The following is a 17,510-nucleotide window of genomic DNA, read 5'->3' on the forward strand; positions in this document are numbered from 1 at the left end:
AAAAAAAAAAAAAAAAAAAAAAAGATTGGGAAACTCACAAATCCTAAAATATTTCCCATCTGGCCCTTAAAAGCAAACATTTAGGGTCCTTCAGCCCTAAACCAAGATCCTGAAATCCTGCCCCAGTTCTTGGAATGCACTCTGGTTTCCCACAGCCTTAAAGGCTACACTCTACCTTCTTGGGTAAACTCCTAAAAATCTGCCTACCTCTTGCCATGCTTTCTCAAGAAACTGACGTTAAACTGACAGTCACTAGTGGAAATTCGATTGTAGCCCTAATAAATCATGAATCCCCAAGAACTCTCTGCAAACGAAACATTCCAGTGATAAATAAACCCACTTGTCAAGGGCCCTGCTCCAGTTCCTCCACACATAAAATCACAGACCTCAAAATTCTTTTTTTTTTCTGGTGGTACTAAGGATTGAACCTACAGGTACTCTACCTCTGAGGTGTACCCTTAATTCTTATTATTTCTTGAGACTAAAGTCTTGATAAATTGCCCAGGCTGACCTCAAATTTGCAACCCTTCTCCTCAGCCTCATAAGCAGGTAGAGCTGAGATGCACAGCACTAGGTCAGCTTCCAATATTTTTACCTGAGGCCTTCCATTAACACTTCCCAAACATTAATGTACACAAAAAGGACACAGAGACCTTGTTAAAAATGCAGACTCTGGGCCAGTGATTTGGCTCAGTGGTTCTGTCACCTGCCAGCGCAAAGGCCCAAGTTCAATTCCTGGCACACACACAAAAAAATAAAAAATGCAGATTCCAATTCAATAGGTCGAGGGTGGGTTTCAGATTCTTCACTTCTGAAAGATCTCTTTCTGGGTAGACCTACCTCCCAGGATTAGTTAAGGTTCACTCTTCCAGAATACCAAGGTTACTGTACAATCTGTAATGATCTATTTTACTTAAGAGAACTGAAAAAGAACAAAGAAACTATCAAGAATATTTAATCTCTCACATTCCGTATGTACACACACGCACATCCTTCACATTAAAGGGCCTGAAAAGAGCATATTCTATAAAAGACAAAGGGTCAATTTCTGAAACATAATCTAATAAATACAACAATTATTTTGATGATCAAAAGATATAAATAAAAAGTAAACAAGAATACAAACAGCTCTTTAAATACCTCTAAAGATGCCCAAACTTCCACATTTCAGAGAAATACAAATTAAAATATCTACTTTTCACTTACTAGACTTGCAAAGACCAAAAAAAGTGATAAAAGTATATACAGAGGAAACAGAAATTCAATCTTCATGGGAGCAATATGGTAGTATCTATCAAACTTTAAATGCTCACTACCTTTGACCCTGAAACTATTTCTAAAATTTTACCTGCAGCTATTCTTATATGTGCGTAAAATGATGCATTCTCTGCAACACTGAACAGCAAAAGACTGTAAACCTGAAAGTCCACCAATCGAGTAACAGGTAGATAAAATGGCATGTTCCTGTGATAGTACACTCTGTATCTAAAAACAGAATGAAGGGTCTCAACATATAATAAGGAATAGTATTCAAGATAAAATTTTAAAAACAAGATGTGAGATACTGGATAATATACCTCTTTTAAGGAAAAATAATTTTTTAAATGTATGCATATATTTATACATATAAGATTATTTCTGAGCTGGGCATGCAGGTGCACTCTCATAATCCCAACACTCTAAAAGACTGAAAAGCCAGGTGTGTTGGCAAATGTCTGTAATTCCAGCACTCAGGAAGCTGAGCAGATGGATACGCGAGAGTATAAGGCCGCCCAGTGCTACATAGTGAGTCAAGGACAGATTGAACTACATAGTAAGACCCTGTCTCAAAAAAAAAAAAAAAAAAAAGACAGAGGCGTATGGATAGGTACCTCAGTGTGAAGGTCCTGTTTTCCATCCCCAGTCTCTTCTTCTTCTTCTTCTTCTCTCTCTCTCTCTCACACACACACACACACACACACACACAAACACACACACATACACACATTATTCTGGCAGAATATTAAAAAACTGGAAGGGCTGGTTACCTCCAGAGAGAATTAGGTACTATGGATCAGAGATAAGGGTACTTACCTTTCACAGTATATTGTACACTGTATATTTAACATATTTTTATGGCTATGCATTATTTATTTTTAAAAATTGGTATTTTTGTAAAACAGAAAATCTAGATTATCAAAAGGTGCTTCAAAAAGAATCTGAAAGCACACCTGCCCATTCAGCCATTCTCCAGGATCTTCTTACAACAATTATAACCTGTACTTAGTAAATGTTTTGAGAAATTTGATAAATGAAAGTACGAATAGCATTATGCCAGGGGAAGAAAGGGTACTAGTTGTCTTTCTGCTAATCTTTACTAAATTTGTTTCATTTCTTTATTAGATGGAAAACCTTTTAGATTAAAAAGGAGATGCTTAATTGCATAGGAAGTTACTTCCTCAATAGAAAGCGAAGAAATTCTTCCATCCCGTAGTGTTGATTTTTTAAATTTTATTTTATTTTATCCCATTGCCCCCTTCCAGCCCCCTCCCCTCCCTTTGTACAAAAGCTTTCTTGATACAGGATATATCTCTCTTCTATTTCCTGAGAATGTTTACCATGTTCAAAAAGTAGCAAAGTACAAAGAACTACCAAATATAGTACTGAAGTCTAGACTGGCTCTACCTGTACCCATTTATCTGCACTGTTATTGCAGAGTAGCCAACAAAAGATCTTCGCAAAGACTTATGTTTTAGTTTTCAGTCAGTGCTGAGATAAAATACCTGACACCCAAAGTTAAAGGGAAAAAGTATATTTGGCTTACAGTCTGTAGAAGTTTCAGTCCATAACTGGCTGGCTCCAGGACAGGGTGGCAGAGGAGCAACAGTTCATGGCAGCAGAAAACAACAAAAGCATCAAGAGACCTTAACAGTGTCTTTCAGCTCCTTTTATCCCATCCAGACTCCCAGGATGAGGGCGGTACCAAACCAATCACTCTCATGTAGTGGTTTAGTAATCACACACCCTTAATCCCAGCACCACACAATTCAGATTCAACAACTGAAAAAGACTGCATGAGTCTTTGGGGAGACATCCAGACACAAGCCATAATAATTTAGTTCAACATTTTAGCTGCTACAATTTAGGGAAACTAAGCACTAAATCTGAAAGTATGAATATGAATATATAACCATTCCTTTGAGTTTGCACAACCTCTGACAATACCTGAAAGTAGGGTGTACTTACCTTTCTATTAAAATTGGTTCCTCTCTGCCTTTAGCATGAAAATAAATTCAAAGTCAAAGTCTATCAATGGAAATGATGGGGTGAACAAACGGACAAAGAATAAAATATTTCATCTATCCTTTTTACTTGCAGTTGCAATTTGTTTAATAGCCATATGCAATGATGTTTTGCCAATAATTTTATAATTCTATGTATCTCATTTTCCTATGCCTCTGGAAATGAGGAAGCTCATGTGGAAGCTCTCTTGGCAGGAGTACTGAAAGAAATTTAAACAGAAGATAGAAAGTTAAGGTAAACAATCTTTTAATACCCCTTACATTTTATGGGTTAAAAAGGGAAAGAAAAATCAAGTGAAATAAACCAGACATACAAGTTTAAATATTGCATGGCTTCTCTTGTATGATAAATCCAAAGTATAAATAAGGAGCAAAATAGCAGATAGATACTAGGAAGTAGGTTGAACTTTTTCAAACAGAAAGAGGGATACGAAATGGGGGGAGGGGAAAGGGAAAGGGAGAAAAGAATTGAAGGATAAAACAGAAACAGCTTTTGCAAATGGGGCAGGGGAAGAAGGCTTAGAAGGGATGGGGACATAACAACAACAAAAAAAGAATTAAGATGTGTTATGTACATGATGAATGTGAGCATTAGGTAGTGCACAGATGTACTAATAAAGAAAGAGAAAAGTAACGTCAAATAACATTTAAAAGAAAGAATTCCAAAATACTCTGAACCAAGAGTGAGCAAAGTTTTCTTCCACAAGGACTAACTAGTAAATATTTTCAGTTTGATGGTCCACTGCTCAGTAGTAACTCCTAAAGAAGTTGCTATAGTTTGAAAAGGTTTGTCCCCACCAAAACTCATGGAGGAATTTAACACTCATTATGAGTATAAGGAAATGGAAACCTAATCTAACTACAGTGTTTAGAGAGGAGACATTTGGGAAGTGATTAGGATTAGATAAATCATCAGGGCGAAGCCTGTATGACAGAGTACTGATGGTTCTATAAGAAAGATAAGAGGACAGGATATACACACACACATGGCTTCCTGTCTCTTGCCATGTGATCCCTTGACCCACTGTGAGACTCTGTCAACAACGAGGTCATCACAGACACAGCGCTCTGAACTTCAAGAAATGTGAGCCAAATTAGCTCCTTTTCTTTACAAAGTTATCCTGCCTCAGGTATTTCATTACAGTAATGCAAAACGGAATAAGACAGCAACCATGGACAATAAATAAATGAATGGGTGTGGCTATGTTCCAATAAACCTTCAAAAATCAGCCTGCAGGCCATAATTTGCCAACCCCTGTTCCAAACAATGATTTGGAATTCTTTCTTTTAAATGTTATTTGACGTTACTTTTCTCTTTATTAGTACATCTGTGCACTACCTAATGCTCACATTCATCATGTACATAACACATCTTAATTCTTTTTTTGTTGTTGTTATGTCCCCATCCCCTCTAAGCCTTCTTCCCCTCCCCCATTTGCAAAAGCTCTGTTTCTGTTTTATCCTTCAATTCTTTTCTCCCTTTCCCTTTCCCCTCCCCCCATTTCATATTCCTCTTTCTGTTTGAAAAAGTTCATCCTACTTCCTAGTATCTATCTGCTATTTTGCTCCTTATTTATACTTTGGATTTCTCATACAAGAGAAACCATGTCAGAGAACAAAGACTCCCAGCAAAGAAAGTAGAAGAGGCAAAGAAGGACTTCTTGGTCCTTTTCTCATTGCTGAGAAAAAAATAGCCAACACCCAGGGTTAAAGGAGAAGTTTATTTGGCCCACAGTTTATAGAAGTTTCAGTCCATTGCTGGCTGGCTATAAGACAGGGTGGCATGGCAGAGGGGAATCGCAGAAGGCAGCAAGGCAGCAAGCACCAAGTGACAAGGGACAAGCAATGCCAACAGCAGCCTTCTTCCTGTTCCTGATATTTTATCCAGGCCACCCACCCTTAGGGCAGTAGTACTCACACCCAGGATGGGGCACCTTTAATCTTAGCATCACACTGTGAATCAACCCTAGTTTTATATACTCTAGATGCAGCCACCTCTGAAAAGCCCCACCTATGACCAAACGAGGCTTTGGGGGGACACCTAGATACGTCATAACAACTTCTCCAAAGGTTTACATTTCAGAGGCGGTCCATGCCTGCAAACACCTTGATTTTATACTGCTGGCCTATAGAACCAAGAAACAATAATTTTGCTGTCTTAAAGAGCCAAGTTGTGGAAACCAATAGGCGGCTACATACCACAGTGACCAAATAGGATACAGAGCAGAAGGCCTTCTAATGATGAATATGCTTTTATGTCAATAAATACATTATGAATCCTTTTCAATGCACAGGAAGACAGCAGTTACAAAAATACTCTCCATTAAAACAAATGGGATGTTTTTTCAAAATGGGTATAGGAAAAAAACTATATATGAACAAAAGGTCAAAAAAAGGTATGTGTTTAGATCTCAGAACAAGTCACTGGGCTTATGTACATTTACTGAGGGTATATTTGTAAATTGTGAAGTGTTAGTATGTAGCAGCACATTTAAGAAAAATAGTATTCTGCTTATTTATCACTAAAAATGACTCTAAAATGCACTGTCTTCTAATCATAAAAGTCACTTAATTCTCTCACAATTTTTGTAAGTCAGAAATCTGGAAAAGGGCTCTGCTAAGCAACACTGGCTGAACAGTTACAACTCTGCAGACTCCACCTTTTGCCTCTCCCAGTGAGGTAGTTGGGGATCCTTTATAAAGCATGATAATCGCTTCTCGGCCTTTTGGCTAAGATCAAGTGTAAAGCATGATAACCTCAGGCTAATTACATAGCTTAGGAAGCTGCTAATGTAGATCAGAATCCTAGTAACTACACAGCTCTCTCCCCTTTTCTGAACTAATCTTGGAAGTCACACAGTACAACTTCTGTCATTTTCTACTGATTATAAGAGGTTTGAAGATAGCCCAGATTTAAGGAGATATATAAATCTACCTCAGGATGGGCACACCTGAACGGCTTTTCAATGTTAGATCCACGTCAAGCTATTTGGCTCTGACTTTGAGATTCCTCTGGTCAATTTAGCCAACAGTTTTTTGCAGTTCAGTACGCAAGCAAAAGAAATGAAGAAACAGAATCTTAAACTGGGCATGGTGGCGCATACCTGTAATCCCAGCACTCAGGAGGCTAAGGCAGGAGGAACGCTGTGAGTTCAGGACCAGCCTGAGCTACACAGTGAGTTCTGGGTCAGTCTCAACTACATAGTGAGACCCTGTCTCAAAAAGCCAAGAAAGCAAGAAAGAAAGAATCTTAATACCACTGAGTTCTGAGAACTAGTCAGTATTCACATTCCCTGTAGTATTATCATCAGTGCCAGCTACCACTAAAACTGCAGCTGAGTGGCCTGGGGATATAGCTCAATGGTGGAACCTTGGTCTACTATGCTTGAGGCCCTGGATTCAATCCTCAGTATGACAGAAAAAAATTTTATTTTATTTTACTTTATTTACTTGTTTTGTGGTTGTTTGGAGACAGAGTCTTACTATTTAGTCTAGACTGGCCTAGAACTCACAGCAATCCTCTAGCCTTGTTCGCCTAAATGCTGGACCTACAGGCATGCACCACAATACCCTGCAAGGGAAAATTTTTTAAAACTGCAGTAGATGCCACTGTAAACCTAAAGTCAAGTACTGTCTCGTAGTGCAAACTAATCTTTGGTATACTATATGTTCTCCCACAATGCAAAACTAACCCTGGTATCCCCAAAACCAAAAAGATCATGGACTCAAGGTCAAAAGATCCGAGTCTGACCTAAAAGAGTCCCTGGATCTCTGTGAAGAAGTCAAGGGATCTCACTAGGATACTTCTCCATTCCTCAAGGGATCTCAGGATTTTCTTTCTGAAAAAACTGCCTGGAGGACCAATGGTCTATTCATATTTTTTCTACTACACTTTGGTAACTATACAATTTTTTAAATAACAAATAAAACTACATATTTATCATGTAGGTGATGTTTTAAAACACATTTTGGATGAAATTTTTTATTATAGTTCAATGTAAAAGAAAATTTTCTCTCAAAGTTATAAGCAACAAATAAAAAAATACAAAGTGTACAATCTATTTACCATATTCTAGCTGTTAAGAACAGTGAGTCCCTTTTTCAAAAATTAAGGCTTCTCAGGCATTTTTCCACAAACAATAGTTCTAGCATCTTAGTTAACATTTCTTTTTCCAATAAAAGATGCTAGTGTCCAACTCTGTTGTAAGCACCCATTGAAGGAGATATAATGACCACTCTGTTTTCCTACACAGGCTTTGGTAGAGCAATATTCAACTATTTTTTCCAATGTCTAAGGTACTTCTTGATAGTTCTTAGGCCACAATGCAACTATTTTATATACTGATGTTATTCCAATTGCATGGTAACTTTCCTAAGAACTAAAATACTTCTAGGATATTATTATCCTAGGAAATGTTAGACAATGAGGAAAGTCAGACTCAAGATTTTTTTGAGTAATGTGAAGATCAAACACAAAGACATCTTGAAAAGTGAAGTTCTACTCCATGAGAGAGGAAATACCTAAATTCTCTGCTGACCAGAACATCTCTTTTTCAGTAATAGCCAGTTTTTTGTTTCTGTTTTCGAGCTCAAGGCCTGTATCAGTAAGGTAATTAGTGTAAAGCCTACATAAGGGTTATAGTTTTGTTATACACAGGTTGGTAGTACAGAATAGTAAGCAGGAAGAGCCATCTAAAAGAAAAATGTAAACAGTTATATCAATTAACTACATTACTTAGATGGGGGAGTCGCTACTTGGAAAAATGTATTAAATTCCATTTCAGGATGAAAATAATTTTGTTAAGTATTTCCCTTAACTTAGACATGCAGTTCTTTAAATAAACTATTATGCTTATATTCTCCTTACTTTGATAAAAATGGTTTTATCCTAATCTTTTCTGAAATCTTAATATCTTCACACTCAGAGTGAAAGTGTTTAATACATGAAGGTATTCTAAACATTTTAGATCTTACCAAAGACAGAGCTTTTCAAACTCTGCCAACATAGCAAAATTGAATATTCTATTTTGCTTAAAAATTTAGGAATTGTCTATTGTCCATAACATAAGATTAATATAAAAATATTTCAAATTATCCAGTAAAAATGTTACAGGAAAACGTACCATGTTTACCCTGAAAACTACATGTAGACTAAGTAAAGTTTATCCCAAAACTGACTTAGGCAAATTACTAATTATGTGTCTACTTAAAACAGACTAATTAAAACCTGTAAAATCCTATTCATGAATATTAAAATACCATTTAAAAGAAGGTAGAATTGAGTATTTTGTGGATTACAGAAGGAGTTAACTCTTGTACACTGTCAATCCTACTTGTGTGTGTCACTTTCTTATACTACCTTATGAATCTGTTTTCAAGGCTACACCTAAAAACAGGCTTCATTCAGTCCTCCAAGGAAGCATGCCTGGTATACAAAGCTGAGAAATTATACCCAACCAGATTGGGTAAATACATTAGCGTAACAGAAACTATAAAATGTCCTGGTAAAGAAACTCACTGAACACTCTTTATGTCCTGCCTTTCACAAATCCCCCAGAATAGCTGGGGAAACAAAGCTCATAAAGTGATCATGATCATTCATTCTATCAGGCTACTAAGGTAATGACTCAAAACATGGGCCCAATCTCCTGATAAGTGATTTAGAAAGCGTAATCTTTCTTTGATCTGTAAGATTATTTGAATAATCTATTAAACTAGTTACAAGAATAGAAAAAATATATTACTAGAATATACCAAAGACTTCAATTTGTACTCAAAAGTTATGTTACTGCTACTAGAAATGCTGCAAAGCTCCCACTAGTACACTCAAAAGCTGTAATTCTGAATTTTGAAGAGATACATTCATCATCAGTTAAGTTATATTGCCTTTAGCTAGGCATGGTTTTCAATTGTACCATTATTCTTGCTTTTAATTAAAAGTCCCATTAGTTTGGCTTCATTATTATCAACTTATTTATTTTATTAAGTCTGCAAAGAATATACTGTAAAAGCGCACCTTTGGTTTTCTAAGTAGTCTAAACTTTAAGATAATAGATTCTGTGCTTCAATTAGGAACCATCTATACCTGATTGACAAAAACAAAAACAAAAAATCTGTATCTTGGTAATTATTTTTATTCCACTAGATAGCAGAAATCACTAACTAAAAGTTCTAACTAAAATTATGAGATTTAAAAAGCTTGGGTGGGTGGGGTCACTAATATAGGGACCAGACTTCTGACCAACTGGCCATAGCAACTAAATGCAGTAGAGAAACTCAAAGTAGGATCAGTTGCCTAAGTAGTAATAACTTCTTTGAATGTGGATGTCAATGGCCTCTTCCAGTCTCTAATTTTGAGTGAGAAAGAACAGCTTTCAGGAATGTCTTAAAAGGGCTAAATCCCATATCAAAACCTCTTCTCAAAGGTCCTTTCCTAGTTTCTCTTTAAAACTTTGCCAAGTTCATACACACACCATGCGACTAAATGCTCAGGCAAGAATCAGCTCAGAAAGGTATAAAAATGAGAAGAGAAATATCTGATGATTTCCTGAATTCTCATTAGGTTTTCAACTTTGGTAGGGAATTAAGATCTTAAGTCTAGCCTAATAAAGTCTTGTAACTGTGGGTTATTACATCAAAGATGGGGCAAAACAGGTATGGCAAAGTGAAAACAGAGTATAAAAAGTCAATGAATTCTTAGTCTATTTATCAAAGTCACAGTGCTAAAACCCCTGGTGGTTAGTTACTTCCTTTTCTGGCTACTGAGTTCGAGAATGTAAAGAAAACCGAAATAAGTAAGTTGAAAAAATTTAACAAGTAACAAATTAATAGTAATAAATTCAGTGTTGGGGCTGTCATAACCAAGTGATCTTGGGCAAGTCAATTAACCTCTCTATCAATCGAAGAGGTGCTCTATCAACTGTTATATCTTCTGGCTAACAAAGTCTGTATTTCTACTATGTAAGAGTAAATTGTTGCCTAATCTAGGGAATTATTAACTCCAACAGGTCACAAAGGTTATCACTTTAAAGCAATTTACCTAATATTTATCATCTTCAAACAGTCTTACACTGCTCACAGAGTCAAATGTCCTGTTACCAGCAAATTCATCTGATTCTTATCTCCTAAAGATCTTGCTTATGCTAATAACCATTGTGACGATTACATTTTTAAATGCAATAATTTTTAAAAACACACATTCTAAGAAACTCATTTAAGATCGTTCTTCAAAGTAAATGCAAACTGCTTTATTCAAAGTTATTTCAATCCAGTTCCACTGGATTGAAAGCAAAAGGTCCTGAGTTTGATTCAAAAGTACAAAAAAAAAAGTTATTTCAATACAGATGAGAAAAAATTAACAGATCCTTTCCTCCATAATTTACAACTACTTTAGGGCAAGACAGGTAGGGAAAAAAAAACTTTTTCCTTTGCCCTTAAGAAAAAAAGGTATTTATGCAGTTATTTATTCTTATATATTCCATTTACATCAATTCAGGATGGGCAGCATCTATGCTATAAAGTACCATACACCTATTCCAAAATCTTTTGTAAAATCGTTCCTACATATTAAACTGGATATAGGTTATTTGTCCCCAAGAAGCCAATCAACAATTGATCTAATGTTTTAAAATCAGGCATTTGCACAATAAGCTTCATAATTTTATCATTCCTATTTTTAAAAATCTGTAAAAAGTGGGACCTGGGATTTAGCTCAGTGGTGCTGTCACTTGCCTTGCAAGTGCAAGGTCCTGAGTTCCATCCCCGGTACCAAAAGAAAAGAAAAAATCTGTAAAAAGTAAACACAATACATAAAATTTAATTGAATTTCAGCAGTATGCTTTTTGCCTACATATTAAATAATGAAATTATTAAAGCAGGGTCCACAGGCCCTTTAGGTATGACTAGTTCTCAGTCTCAGTAAACCTCTACAATTTTATTAAAAATTAAATGTGTGTGTATATCTTCCTAAAGAAGGACAACAAAGCTTTGAAGAGATTTTCAGAGAGGTTCCAGAAATTTATAATTTCTGCATTATTAAATATACTTGAAAACTTTATTCTCATCAGAATACCTCATAATCAGATATAATGATTATGAATTCCTTAAACCTCAGGATTTCCCCTGAACTACCATGCCAACATTCCTGACAATTTCATGAAATATAGTTATATAGAGCAGGTATTTTGGAGCTGTGGATGGAGATCTATGGCAGAGCACTTGCCTAGCATGTACAAGGCCCTGGGCCCAATCTCTAGTACTGCAAAATGAATGAATGAATGAATGACTTCAGGTTTGGCTAGAAAGGCAAGACTTAACAACAATACTATATTCCTAAAGTAGATACTGTAAGTTCCTAACTCTTATGAACATTCAAGTTGCAAACTTTCACAGACATGAACAAACTTCAAATTATGGACATTTGTAGATGCGAATAAATCATGAAAGTAGCTCACATGTCTGCCACACTTATTTACAGTATTTGTGTGCTTGTGTGTGTGGTCCAATTTCTAGTACTGCGAAATGAATAAATGAACGAATGATTTCAGGGTTGGTTAGAGGGCTTAATAACAATACCACATTCTTAAGTAGATATTTCAAAATAATCTTAATCATCAAATGGTTAACACTAAAGTTAAACACATGGCAAAGGACACAAAAGAGTTATGACTTAAAGTTTAAAAATGACTTACCTGAAAGCTGATTGTACACACCCATAAAGAATAAGAATATTCTAGCTAGTGGGTCCCTAGCACATTCACTGAGCTACATTCCCAGCCTTTTGTCAGCTCTTTGAGTATACATTACTTATGTCTTTTTTATTATCTCAGACAAAATACGCATTCATTCATTCATTAACAATTTGATGGATACCTGTGTTCTAAGACATCCTGTTTCAATAAATATACGATACCAAAAATCACTCCATCTAATAAACTAAGAATCCCACCATGCCCAAAAATGACAGGGAAGGAAGACAGGGAGAAGAGAAAGGACAAAACAAATTATCTAGTATCTAAAACATGAGTGTTTTTAATAAAAAGAAGGCAACAGCCAGGCAAAGAGGCACATGCCTGTAATCCCAGCAGCACTCAGGAAGCTGAGGCAGGAAGACCACTTAGAGTTCAAGGCCAGCCTGCACCACAAAGCAAGATCCTATCTCAAAAAACAAACAAACAAAAAGGCGCTTGTACAAGTTCAACTGGCTTAAATGTTTCCCTCCTCCCCCCCACTTTAGCAGATGAGGAAATTAAAGCCCAGAGAAGGGGAAGTGACTTGTCTAAAGATACACACCAAGTTGCTAACAAAACCAAAATTAAGTCAAATCTGCTGATTCATAATTTAATGTGAATTTTCTATGATGCTTTTCTATACCACAATATTAATTAAAGAAAACAAGCTATTAATATATGGTTCAATTTTATATTATGTCATGTTTTTTAAAAATAATAGGATAAGTAAAGGGGGAGAGACTGGGAGGAAAGTGAACAAAACAAACTGTTAAACTAGGTATATGAAAAGTTATATATGAAAGCTGTATGAACCTACTCTACTTCCTCAGTTCTGAGACATTACTTCAAGGCACAGTATTTCATAAACATTTTGAAACAGACATTGTAAAATAAATCTCTACTTCAAAAAAATACTAAAATGTAAAGATATACAAAGTGTACTCACATGGTGAACGTTTAAAAATTACTACAGCTAAGAGACACATTGTCATTCAAAACACTTTCCCTTTCTTCATTCTTGCCACCTTCTGAAGCAGCTGTAGAAGCCTTCTGTGAGCATCCTTAAAATGTGACCAAAAACATGGCGAACGCTGATGCCAGGTGTCACCCAATGGAAAGGCAACTCATAAAAACCATTAGTGTGTCCCCAACCATCTTACTCACCCGAACTGTGCAATTTCTGGCTCTTTGTAGAGTCAAAATGACCATGAACAGTAAATATTTTCAATCAATACAGAACATCAAAGCAGCTATGATAGTGCAGCTAAAGACACTCGTGAAAGGACTTCCAGAACTGCTTCAGAAAGTAGTAAGAGTGATGTAGTAAGTGTATTTGAAGTGCGGGGGGGGGTACTTTAATGGTAATGTGTCTTTAATAAATTTTTTTAAATTTTTTTATTCACCATATTTTTAATCAGACCATGTACATCTCTAAAGCAAGAAAATGTAATATAATGTACCCTATAAAGCATGTTAAAATCAGTATCGCTTAGAGGCAATGTCACAAGGCACAAAAGTAGGACCAAGAATCCCACTTTTTTTTTTTTTTTTTGGTACCAGGGATCAAACTCTGGACCTTGTACTTGCCAGGCAGGCAGTGGAACCCCTGAGCTAAATTGCCCGCCCAGAATCCCACTTCTAAAGTAACAAATAGTTACAAAATACCTCATTATGTGGCATTTTTTTTCAGGAATTAACAAATCCTTGTTACTTGTTTCATAAATTTTGGAGTTAGACAAAACAAGGTTTGAATGCTAGCTCTGCCAACTTGGCACTCAGACCCTCAGAAAGTTACTAATTTCTCTAAATTTCATTCTCATCATCTGTAAAATGGGACACACACAAGAGAATTATATAAAAATTTAATATCACTTAAGGAATGCAATATAATGCCTACATGAAACAGAAATCACATTAAGTTTTTTTCTCATAAGCCCTATGGGCAAAATAAAATTAAAACAAAAATTAGAAGCCTGATATGGTGGCACATGCTTATAATCCCAGCCTTCTAGGAAGCTGAGGCAAGAGGATCTCAAGTTCAAGCCCAGCCCAGGCAACTTCAGCTAGGTACTCAGAGAGACTCTGTCTCAAAATAAAAAATGAAAAAGGACTAGGGGTGTGGCTCAGTGGCAAAGACTCTGGGTTCAATCCCTAGTACAGCAAAATAAATATATAAACAAACACTGATTTGCAAAGTACTTTCCTCTGTATTTAGGAGACTGGAATCAGTTGGTACAGATCCAAAGGCAAATCTTTACTAGTTTCCTTAGGAATATTTAGTAAGAAAGGCTTATTTTCTTTTGTTTCACCCTGCACTAACGACTAAACCTAAGGAGCACTGACAATGCCTTGCTAAATTGCCCTGGCTGCCCTCAAAACTTGAGATTCTCCTGTCTTAGTCTCCTGGGTAGACGGGATTACAGGTATTTGCTACTAGGCCTAGCTGAAAAGCTTATTTTCTGTTCTTCAAATTGGGAACAGAAAACAGTGATGAATTTCTAAATGCTTAAGTTGATCAGTTCAAAATTCAGTACTTTCATACTGCTTTAATGAACTGAAACTCTGAGGCCCATTACAAACTTACTAAAGAGGGAACTATGGTAACAATACACAGGAATAGAAGGAGGCTACAAGGCCAAAAGAAACAGTTAAAATGACTCCATTCTATGAATGGTTCCTTTTCTTTTTACCTTAAACTCTAAGAAAACAAATGTTTAGATGGGTCAAGACCTATCACTTCAATTGAGGTTACTTTAGTAATCTGATCCTCCAGATTAAGCAAATACCATCTTTCAGTATACATGGCTTCAATTCCTACCAATTAACAACCCAGACATTTCCAACAGGAAAGCAGCCCTAATACAATGGCCCATATGGAGCAAACACTAAAAGATCATCTTTTCTCTCACCCCAGGTTCAGAACCACGTATCCCCTGACAGCTCATTTCTGCTGAATGATTTTTACCCTCTAATTATAAAAATAGTAATGCTCATTCTAGGAAATTTGTTAATGAAAAGTACAAGCATTTTAAAATCACTTAGAATCTTTCTAGCCAATGATTAAGACATTATAAGAGGCCCCACTATCATCTTTCCTATGAATTTGATCATAAGTATTAGCCAAATACTTAAATTTGTATAAAGTACTTGTCACTAAGCATGATTACTAATCCATATCTTAATGTCTTTCATCCAGTCTTGAGACTACATGTATATTTCTTTTGTGCTTAACTCACTATTTTCTTCTCAGTGTTCTTTTGAGTCTATCAGCTAAATATGTAGTTTGTTGCTGAACACTTCCTTCTTCCTTAAAATTCTATGGACGATAAGTTTCTTGAAACAACTTACTCCTCCGTATCTAAACTAGCTGGCCTTTAACAATCTTAAAAATTGTTCAGGCCTGATCTTTGGATTTTGTCAACTATTGAGTTCCCAGTAGTTAGCACAGGGCCTGGCATCGAGCACATGCTCAATTAAGGCTTACTGGCTGACTTAACCAATCCCAACCTGCCACTTACTAGCTGTGTAACTTTGGGCCAGCTAAATGTCTCTGAATCTCAGGTCCTTCATCTCTAATGTACAAATAATCAAAAGATGATGCTACGTGGAAAGCTCAAAACAGTGTCTGACACAAAACAGCACCTAGTAAATTTTGCTATTACCAATCAGTATGATCTAGTATGACTCAAAAATATTTCTGAGTATTGTTAAGACTATCAGATGTACTTCTTGATTACTTATTTTCACAATACTGTCTTATCAAAAGTATTTCGTGTACTTTACTGCCTATTTCAACCCAAGTGATCTAATTTTCTCCTAATTAGCACAAAGAATTATCATTTACCAACTAAGTTGCAGTATGTTTAGATGATTCCCTCAATGCTAAGTGTTCACTCAAATCTGCAATTCTCTTTAAAAAACATTTTTTCATTTGTGATTCTTGCCCATAGTTGTTTATACTATGTCCAACTACTGGACTGTCATTCTTGTCTTTCAATAATCCATACCCTAACTCTTAGTTCAAATAATGGCTCAAAACTCACCTTTTTAAGGAAATCTTCCCTAATTAACTCCACACCAATTAGTTTATTTCTCTGCTCCAAGAGACCTCAGCAAGTAGGTACTGTTGTACTAAAAGTAACGTGATCACAGAAACACCAAGAAAAAAAAACTTCCACAAAATTATTTCTACATCCCAAAGCATGATCCATTATTTATAATGTATTGTTCATCTAGTGAACAAGGAAACATCCTATACAACTGCTCTTTGGTTTTTGTCCTTGGCAACACAACTTTTCACAATCCTTTTGTCCTATTCGCCAACATCAATTAACTCTGCCATTTAAATCTGCAGGCAATGTGGCAATGGGCCACCTTTCCATCCACCTCTCCTCTTCCCCATCCTCTGCCCACACCCCAAAAATGAAGAGTCTGAAAACTTCCAACAGAAAGGCAGTAGTAGTGGTACGCAAACATCATGTCTTTCCTTCCTACACTTGATCTTAGCCAAAAGGCCGAGAAGCGATTGTGTCTTTCCTTCCTGAGTGAAAATAATGTTGTGCTATTTAGTCACAAAACTCTTCTCAAGGCTGAGAAGTCTCTCAGGAAACACATAATGAAATCCCACTGTATCAAAAAGACTGATCCTATAGAATAACAGGACTGTAAGTATACATTAATTCTATTCCATCCTAAAAGATCTTGCATCATTTTTATGCTGTATTACACATACTCAACAAGGTAATTAAGAAACTTCCCTACAGGGCAGATTTTTCCAAGACTATCATGCTGCCTTTAAACATATTCTTTTTTTAAAATGTAAAGAACTAATAAGCTATTACTGCCATCCCATCAAAAGCAAACTATGCCAGTTTCTTTCCTGAGAGACCAACTCTGTGTGCTCCTAAGGCAAAACTAATGCACTGTCACATAACTGAAAGGGAGATCAGTTTTAGTACTGAGAATTAACAAATCAGAGGGATGGGCCCTTCAAGAGTACTGAATGAACCTATGAATCTGGCTCTGACCAGTGGCTTTTCCCACAACTCTGTTCTCGCCCAACTGCTCATAAAAGATTCACAGCCTTCACCTGTCATACATAAATCTACCTCACTTACTCGGTGTGTACTTTCTAACAGGCCAAATAACGCCTCCTAGTGAGCGTCCACCTCCACACTACCGCTAAAACCTGCGCCCCAAGTCACCTTCCGGTTTCAGAAGGCGCGCCTCTCGCTCCAGATCCAAGTGTCCCCAGGCTCCAGAAACCTTTACCTTCAAATCCCAAGCCTACTCTCCCTCGGCTCCCCGCTAATTTTCCCCTGACCCCTACTGACGCCTACTTCCGAGAAAGCAGTCCTCAGCCTTCTGCCTGGACACACTATTCGGAGCATCACCTCTCCCCATCACTCTCTTCCTCCCCAGCAACCGGAACCCTCCCCACGCAGGCCTCCGTTTGCCGCTCCCCTCCCTCCGCACGCGAGCCTGCTCCCCGTTAACCACC

General features: G+C 36.7%; 1 protein-coding gene across 3 annotated transcripts in view; it reads right to left on the reverse strand.

Moving 5' to 3' along the window:
• Far1 (fatty acyl-CoA reductase 1) overlaps positions 1-17,510 on the reverse strand; it is a 57,799-nt gene that overhangs the window by 39,701 nt on the left and 588 nt on the right. The window contains exon 1 of one of the 3 annotated variants that reach the window (XM_033764130.1): positions 3,226-3,446. The exons of the other annotated variants lie outside the window; for them this stretch is intronic. The gene's annotated coding sequence lies outside the window, so the exon portion shown is untranslated. Of the gene's footprint in view, positions 1-3,225; positions 3,447-17,510 lie in introns of those variants that run through there. 3 annotated transcript variants of the gene reach the window in all.

The sequence above is a fragment of the Fukomys damarensis genome, unplaced genomic scaffold, assembly GCF_012274545.1.
Source record: "Fukomys damarensis isolate Sample0158 unplaced genomic scaffold, DMR_v1.0_HiC HiC_scaffold_16, whole genome shotgun sequence".
Classification (NCBI taxonomy): Eukaryota; Metazoa; Chordata; class Mammalia; order Rodentia; family Bathyergidae; genus Fukomys; species Fukomys damarensis.